At 46.6% G+C, this 7,362-nt stretch overlaps 1 long non-coding RNA gene across 1 annotated transcript in view; it reads left to right on the forward strand.

The window, feature by feature from the left end:
- The window catches only part of LOC115464519, a 21,769-nt gene extending 14,969 nt beyond the window's left edge, over positions 1 to 6,800 (forward strand). Inside the window, exons 2-3 of the long non-coding RNA XR_003941263.1 lie at positions 1,653 to 1,656; positions 6,773 to 6,800. This is a non-coding gene — a long non-coding RNA (uncharacterized LOC115464519). The remainder of the gene's footprint in view (positions 1 to 1,652; positions 1,657 to 6,772) is intronic.
- The last annotated feature ends 562 nt before the right edge of the window (positions 6,801 to 7,362 follow it).

Consider the following 7,362-nt stretch of genomic DNA (forward strand, 5'->3'; position numbering starts at 1 on the left):
CATTCTTTAATGTGTCCAAACAGGGATCTTATATTGGCATCAGATGCCTTTGGCAGCTTTTTCTTGCATATATTTTCTCATTTCTCCATTTTCTGGTGAGCTCTCTTGTGTAAACCCCTGTTTTGCAAATAGGATTTATAGTATAATAATAGCAGTCCATTATATCTTCAGGAGTCCACATAACTGTTTTTACTCCTCTCAACGTTTTTATTAGTGTCAGGGCCGCCAAGAGGGAGGGCAGGGGAGGCAAAGTTCCCCAGACCTCCAAGGGGGGCCCGGCGCCGGTGTCTCTCTCTCTCTCCTGCTCCTGACAGGACCCGAGTGATTGCATCCCGACAGGAGCAGGAGAGAGAAAACTCCGGCGCCGGGCCCCCCTTGGAGGCTAGGGAGGACCCGGAGGAGCAGATGCTGCAGGTCTTCTTCCAGCGCTGCTCTTCTGCCCATTTTGAAACTGAAGAGTTATGCTAGCCCTTGCTCTCAGTAAAATACAGGCCAATGGCTCATAATAAGAGCTAGGCTTCTTAAAATCAGAATCATCTCTGATACAAAAGAGAGCTAGCTTGTAAAAATCAGAGATCACCTTTGACACAGTTACAGTGGCAAGTGCTGAACTGGCAAGGGTGGGGGCAATCTACTCTATCAACAATCCTGAGATTGGCACCTGCAAGACGTCATAAGCAAGAGTTGTTATGGTTACGTAGAGATAGTGCTGGGTCAGCTGCACCCCGGGTGAGAACATCCAAAGGGGGGGCTACAGGAAGGTTTGGGAACATATGAAGTCATTCTGATCAACTGATAAGGACTAGGAGCCCAGTTGAGACAGCTGGAGTCCATTGAAATGAATAGGGCCAAAATTGTATATAAACAGCAGTTTGAGGAGTATTAGTTCAGACGAGACGAGACGAGATGAGAAGAAGGAGATGAGAGGAGAAGACGAACAGAGAAGGGAGACTCCAGAAGGCTAGAGAGAGAGGACGTGCCGTGATATGCGGTTCCATTATGTGAATGCTTAACCTACCTGTATTACCATTGGTAAGATTGTAATAAACTATCTTATTATATCTACTACATACTGGGTTCCTTTCTAATTACAAGAGTCCATACTGCCTGACGGTGTAAGCCTGTCATGAGCAGATTCAAGGTTGGGAAAGCTAGATATTTGGAGGGCATATGTAACTTTGCCAAGAGAGATGAGACGGGCCACTGCTTCCACTGCTGGATTAGCAAAGGCAGATTCAGAGAAAATAAACAAAACCGAGCATGCCCTGAGAGAAAAAGCAGCTGCAGGGACAGGCAATCGGCAGAGTGAAGAGTCAGCACTAGAGGAAGACATCGCTCCATGGTTGTATCGCTCCATGGTGCGACCGCACCTGGAGTATTGTGTTCAGTACTGGTCTCCGTATCTCAAAAAAGATATAGTAGAATTGGAAAAGGTACAGCGAAGGGCGACGAAAATGATAGTGGGGATGGGACGACTTTCCTATGAAGAGAGGCTGAGAAGGCTAGGGCTTTTTAGCTTGGAGAAGAGATGGCTGAGGGGAGATATGATAGAAGTGTATAAAATAATGAGTGGAATGGATCGGGTGGATGTGAAGCGACTGTTCACGCTATCCAAAAATACTAGGACTAGAGGGCATGAGTTGAAGCTACAGTGTGGTAAATTTAAAACGAATCGGAGAAAATTTTTCTTCACCCAACGTGTAATTAGACTCTGGAATTCGTTGCCGGAGAACGTGGTACGGGCGGTTAGCTTGCCTGGTTTAAAAAGGGGTTAGATAGATTCCTAAAGGACAAGTCCATAGACCGCTATTAAATGGACTTGGAAAAATTCCGCATTTTTAGGTATAACTTGTCTGGAATGTTTTTACGTTTGGGGAGCGTGCCAGGTGCCCTTGACCTGGATTGGCCACTGTCGGTGACAGGATGCTGGGCTAGATGGACCTTTGGTCTTTCCCAGTATGGCACTACTTATGTACTTATGTACTTATGCTGGCGGGGCCTCAGGATCCCCACTAGCCAAGCTATGTGAAATTTTTAATTGTGGTAGTGATCTGAGGGGGGGGGGCAGCGGCAACGATCGTGGTGGAGGGTGGCAGCAGATGATGATTGTGGGGGGAGGCAGCAGTGACAAGTGTGGGGGGTGGCGGCCCCAGGCCGGGTTCAGACTCTCGGCGGCCCTAATTAGTTTAAGTGGCTTATCTCCTGTTGAAGTGGGTCCACGAACAAGTTCAACATGGCCTTTGGCCACATCATAGTAACATAGTAGATGACGGCAGAAAAAGACCTGCACGGTCCATCCAGTCTGCCCAACAAGATGAACTCATGTGTACACCTTACCTTGATTTGTACCTGTCTTTTTCAGGGCACAGACCGTATAAGTCTGCCCAGCACTATTCCCCTCCTCCCAACCAGTGGCGTAGCCAGAGCTGATATTTTGGCTGTGCCCAGAGCTAATATGGGTGGGCAATATATATATATATATATATATTGCCCACCCATATTACCTAGGGCAATGAGGAGCCCATCCCCACCCAGAAATTCCCCAACAATAAATTTTAATAGTGACCACCAGCCCCAGGCAGGCAGCAGGCCCCAGCTAGCTGAATTAAAAAAAAAATTACGATAAAAAAAAAAGTATTTAAATTTTGTTACCGGCTCCTATTGCTGCTGGGCTCGCCTCGAAATAATGTCGACCATGAAGAAGAACCTTCCAGGGCCAGGCTTGTGCTCCTCACCTCCGCTCCGCAACCCTCCTGTAAAACGTGCACTGCATGGCGTGCACGTGGTGGGCTGGACTGGAATCCTGGACTGGCAGCTGAGCGGGTGCCGCCATTCATTCCAGGCAGCTCCGTGCTCCAGAACTTTCATCCGATCTGTGCGCATTCAGAGCTGCCAAGGGGTCCCAATTTTTGAGAGGGAGATTTTTAGTACACACCCCCAGCCCTGCCCTACTCTGTATTGGCTCCACCCCCTGACACAACTTAATCCCACTGCCATTTCAGAAAATATTTTATTTAATAGTCTAATACCCTTTTCAATTAACTTTCAGAGGCCAAATCCTCCTGCCTCAGGTCAGGACATCCTCTCCTGACCTGAGGAAGGAAGTGCTGGTCTCTGAAGACTAATCAAAAGTGTTTTAAAAATCAGTGAAGGTATCACTTTATTTTCTATTTTATTTGCATTTATTAGCCTTCATTAACACAGCTACCACATTGCTTTATCCTAAATTAAAAATAAAATTATTCTCTGTACCTTTGTTGTCTAGCCATTTACTTTTTCTAATTGTGTTGGTCCCAGTCAAGATTCTGCATTCTTTTGTCTTCTCTTAAATCTCTTGCCAGGGTTTCCTGTTCATTTGTAATTTTTCTCTCCTTTTTCTTTATTTTCTTCAATTTATTTTTCTGTCTCACTCTCTGTCCAGATTTAATTAATTCTTACTATCCATTCTTTAATTTCCCTCTTTTTACTTCATCTACCTATCCCTTTTCATCTTTTCCTCACTTTTGTTCTCCCCATGCCCCTTCCTCTTATTCTCCAGTCTTTCATTAACTCTATCCTCTCCCCCTTTCTCAACCTATCCTTTCAGTGTCTCTCCCTCTCTCTGAATCCAGCGTCTCCTCTTTCTCTCCCTAACCTTCCATCCAGCACCTTCCCTCTTTCTCTCCTACCCTTCCATCCAGTGTCACCCTCTTTCTCTCTCCATCCTTCCACCTTACCCTCTCCCAATCCATCCATCCATTGTCTCCCTCTATCTCCCCTTCCTTCTAGACAGTTATCTCTCTACCCTTTTCCATTCAGCATGTCCTCTCTCATCCTACCAGTGGCTTTCCTCTTTCTCTTCCTACCCTTCCATCCAGCGTCTTCCCTCTTTCTGCTCCCAGCATTTTCCCTTTCTCCCTCCTTTCATCCAGCATTTCTCCATTTGACCAGCTAAGGTCTCCCCCAGTTTCTCTCCAGCAGCTTCTCTCTTTTTCTCCTGCCATTTTCCATGTCCCCTCCTTCTCTCCCCCATCTTTCTACTCATCTCTCTCTCTGTACCCCTCTTCCATCTAGCATCTTCCCTCTTTCTGCCCCTCCTTCTAGCATTTTTCCTCTTTCACCCTCCTTTCATCCAGCATTTCTCCTCTTTGTCTCTCCATCTGACCAGTCAGGGTATCCCCCTTGTTCCCCTTCCTTCTCCCCAGCAGCCTGTCTCTCCCCTGCTCTTTTCCATGTCCCCTCTTTCTCTCCCCATCTCTCTCTGGTTCTCCCCTGCTCTTTTCCATGTCCCTTCTCTCCCCATCTCCCACATGGCTCTCTCCTCTTTCTCTCCCCTGCTCTTTTCCATGTTCTCTCCCAATTTCTCTCTCTCTCTCTCTCTCTGGCTCTCCCCTGCTCTTTTCCATGTCCCCTCTTTCCAAATCTCTCGCTCTCTCTCTCTCTCTGTACTCTCCAGCGTCTTCTTTTTTTCTCTCCCCTCTGCTCTCTCAGACACCCTTCCCCTACCAGCCACGTTTCCTCTCTCACTCTGGCCCTCTGAAACAAGAACAGCTGCAGCGTCGTCGTCAACACAAGAAGAAAAACAAGCGCGGGGCCGCCCGCAGCAGCCTTCAGTCATGCGCTTTCGGCTCTCCCATCCTCTGCCCCCGCTCACGTCAATTTCCCGTTCCGGGAGCAGAGGACAGGCAGAGCCGACAGCGCATGACTGAAGGCTGCTGTGGGCGGCCCCGCGCTTGTTTATCTTCTTATGCCGGCTGAACTGAAGTGGTGGCTCGGCGAAGTGCCTGTTTTTGTTCCTGCTGCTGCTGCTGCTCAGGAGAGAAGCGGTGGCGGCAGCTGCAGCAGTGGAGTTCAGCGGGAGACCGGAACAAAGGTGGAGATGTCGATGGGCAGGCCTGGAGGGAAAGTGGGTGGGCCTGGGCCCACCCAGGCCCACCCGTGGCTACGCCCCTGTCACAGAGGCTGGTATGTACTGTTTATTTCATATCTTTGGGGGGTGGGAGGGGGTTAGTGACTACTGTGATGTTTTATATTACTAGTCTTTTTACCACCTCCCCAAATTAGTACTCACCAACCACCCGCAATTTAGAGAGATAAAAGACTAGGAAGGCCACGTTTTATGAGGAAAGCAATTCTTTAATTTCTTACCAAGAGAAAGTTACAAATGCTAGTTTCTCATGTGGATAGCAGGGGACACAAACATGTGGTCTGTCACTGCCTCTCCAACGTAACGCTCTGATTCAATTGTTTATATACCTTTTGTGTCAAGCAAGGCTTCACATTACTTCAGCACTTATCTTCCTGAGAGATCATTCTGTTCTCTGTTCTCACAATATATTTTCCCTTGTTGCTAAATCACATTCTTCTGTCCCTCCATAATTGCACCTTTCCCACACCAGCTAGCTTGCCTGTATCATAATAGATCATAAATTTCTGAGTTTACACAGGCTCATGTTCTTTAATAAATTACAGGCTTCACAGTCTCTGATAGATTCCAGAGTCGCACCAGCTTGTCAGCCTCTGCCCTTTTTGACCTGTGCTGGGGTGCTGACCTGTGCTCATGATTCTACAGTGAGAGTAAGGGGAGGAGGAAATCAAGCCTTAATCCCTCCTGTGGTCATCTAGTCATTTAGGGCGTTTTATGGCTTACCCCGTTTACTAAGCTGCGCTAGCAGCTGCTTCACAGCAATGCCGACACAGCCCATTCAAAGTGAATGGGCTGTGTGTCGGGCACTACCACACCACCAGCCACTAGCATGACTTAGTAAACGGGGGGGGGGGGGGGGGGGGGGGGGTTAGTCGTGATTGAAACAGACCTAAACCAAAATGTCTACCTTTTAGCCCTGGACCTTTTGGCTTTGTACCATTATGGAAGAAAAATGTCTTAAGTTTTGGAAATGCCCAAATCCCACCCCCAATGACAAAGAGAGTCCAAATCTCCCGTAAAAAACACCAAAAAACAACAAGAACGGAAGATGTACAGAAAGACCAAACTAAAATTTGGCTTTTTTACACCTGTGATTTTAGTTTGGTCTTTCTGTACATCTTCCAAATCCCACCCCCAACATGCTGACATGCCCCCTTGTGATTTGGGCACATTGCAGGCAAACTGCATAGAAAAATGTCTTTTAAATGGGTTTCAAAAATAGCAGTTTGGATGTTTTGGCAAAATAAAATGTCCATCTGCCACTCTGTACATCTTTTTGGATGTTTTTCTGTTTCAAAAAATGAGCCTCATAATCTATTTCTATAAGACCCATTTCTCCTACAGCTCAGGTAATGAACAGTTTTGGCATTCACTCATTCTTATAGTTGACCTAGTGGGTATGGAAGAGATATCTTGATTAAAGATCCAGTTTTAAGGGTTTTTAAGAAGCCAGTCAACAATTCCAAAACCATAAGTGTGTGCAGAAATTGCCAGCTGATTCATGACCTGTATCCTACTCTATAAAGTTAATGCACTTTTCCATATCAATGTTAGCCTCCTATAATATTCTTTATTGATCTTTTCTCTCACTGACTTCTTATCATTCCTTCCTCTACATTTTGGCATTTATGTACACTTTTCTTTTAAAGTTCCTTTATCACACAGTCATCAGTTAGAAAGATGTTTCAGTTTTGCTAACCTTCCCTGTGTAGGTTATATGGTTCTTTCTGAGGTTTATCTTTTGACTGAAACTTTCACCGTACTCAGTACATGTAAATGGTTTCATTCAAGGGCAATGTCTCAAAATGGGTTACTTTTGCACATACCATAACAGTAATGAACCTCACTTCTAAGCTAGGGTATGAGGAGTATGACCTCAGTCTCTCACATTTACTGCTAATGCTCACCACAGTACTTGTATCCTCCTCCTCGATCTATCTGCCGCTTTTGACACTGTCAATCATGACTTACTTCTTGCCACACTGTCCTCATTTGGGTTCCAGGGCTCTGTCCTCTCCTGGTTCTCCTCCTATCTCTCCCACCGCATCTTCAAAGTTCACTCTCATGGATCTTCCTCCACCCCCATCCCCTTATCTGTTGATGTTCCCCAGGGATCTGTCCTTGGACCCCTTCTCTTCTCAATCTACACCTCTTCCCTGGGCTCCCTGATCTCATCTCATGGTTTCCAGTATCATCTCTATGCTGATGACACCCAACTGTATCTCTCCACACCAGACATCACCGCGGAGACCCAGGCAAAGGTATCGGACTGCTTATCCGACATTGCTGCCTGGATGTCCAACCGCCACCTGAAACTGAACATGTCCAAGACCAAGCTCATCGTCTTTCCACCAAAACCCACTTCTCCTCTTCCTCCACTTTCTATCTCAGTTGATAACACCCTCATCCTCCCCGTCTCATCTGCCCGCAACCTCGGAGTCATCTTTGACTCCTCT

The sequence above is a fragment of the Microcaecilia unicolor genome, chromosome 1, assembly GCF_901765095.1.
Source record: "Microcaecilia unicolor chromosome 1, aMicUni1.1, whole genome shotgun sequence".
Lineage (NCBI taxonomy): Eukaryota > Metazoa > Chordata > Amphibia > Gymnophiona > Siphonopidae > Microcaecilia > Microcaecilia unicolor.